This window comes from Etheostoma spectabile, chromosome 24 (assembly GCF_008692095.1).
Source record: "Etheostoma spectabile isolate EspeVRDwgs_2016 chromosome 24, UIUC_Espe_1.0, whole genome shotgun sequence".
Lineage (NCBI taxonomy): Eukaryota > Metazoa > Chordata > Actinopteri > Perciformes > Percidae > Etheostoma > Etheostoma spectabile.
The window spans coordinates 9,848,109-9,848,652 of record NC_045756.1 but is presented as its reverse complement, the minus strand read 5'-3'; the positions used below and the strand labels follow the sequence as shown (position 1 = coordinate 9,848,652).

General features: G+C 40.8%; 1 protein-coding gene across 1 annotated transcript in view; it reads right to left on the bottom strand.

Moving 5' to 3' along the window:
- LOC116673665 (1-phosphatidylinositol 4,5-bisphosphate phosphodiesterase delta-4) overlaps positions 1 to 544 on the bottom strand; it is a 20,869-nt gene that overhangs the window by 16,029 nt on the left and 4,296 nt on the right. The window lies entirely within an intron of this gene.

Sequence of the window (544 nt, the reverse complement as noted above, 5' to 3'; positions counted from 1 at the left end):
CAGTTTCCTGTCCCAGAGGAGAGAAGAGACTAGAACATACTCACATTAACAAGCTGACATAACCCACTTTGACCTGATTTATCATAAACAATGGCTCTAAACCGATTAATCGATTATCCAAATAATAGTTGATGAGTAATCCTTTCATCTTTGCAGCTCTGGTTTCCGTCCCCTTGTACTGGTGTTGTCACGTCCCTGAACACAACCACAAAACAATGTCATCATGCGCAAAAAGCGTCTAACAATGCCCAAAAAGCGTAAAAAGAACGTTTCAGAAAGTGTCCAAATTTCTTTATAAATAACTCACAAAGGTGTCAAAAAGGTGTCAAAATAAAAGGAAGTTTTAGGACAAATGACTTAAACTGATGAACCCATTGTCTAAATAGTTAGAGATTCATTTAATATCTAATAACTCATCCATTCATCTTTCATCCATTCAACGTCCTCACACTGGGACGCCCTGTCACAGCCCGTTAAACGTCCCCACACTGGGACGTCCTGTTACAGCCCGTTGGACGTCCTCACACTGGGACGTCCTGTTACA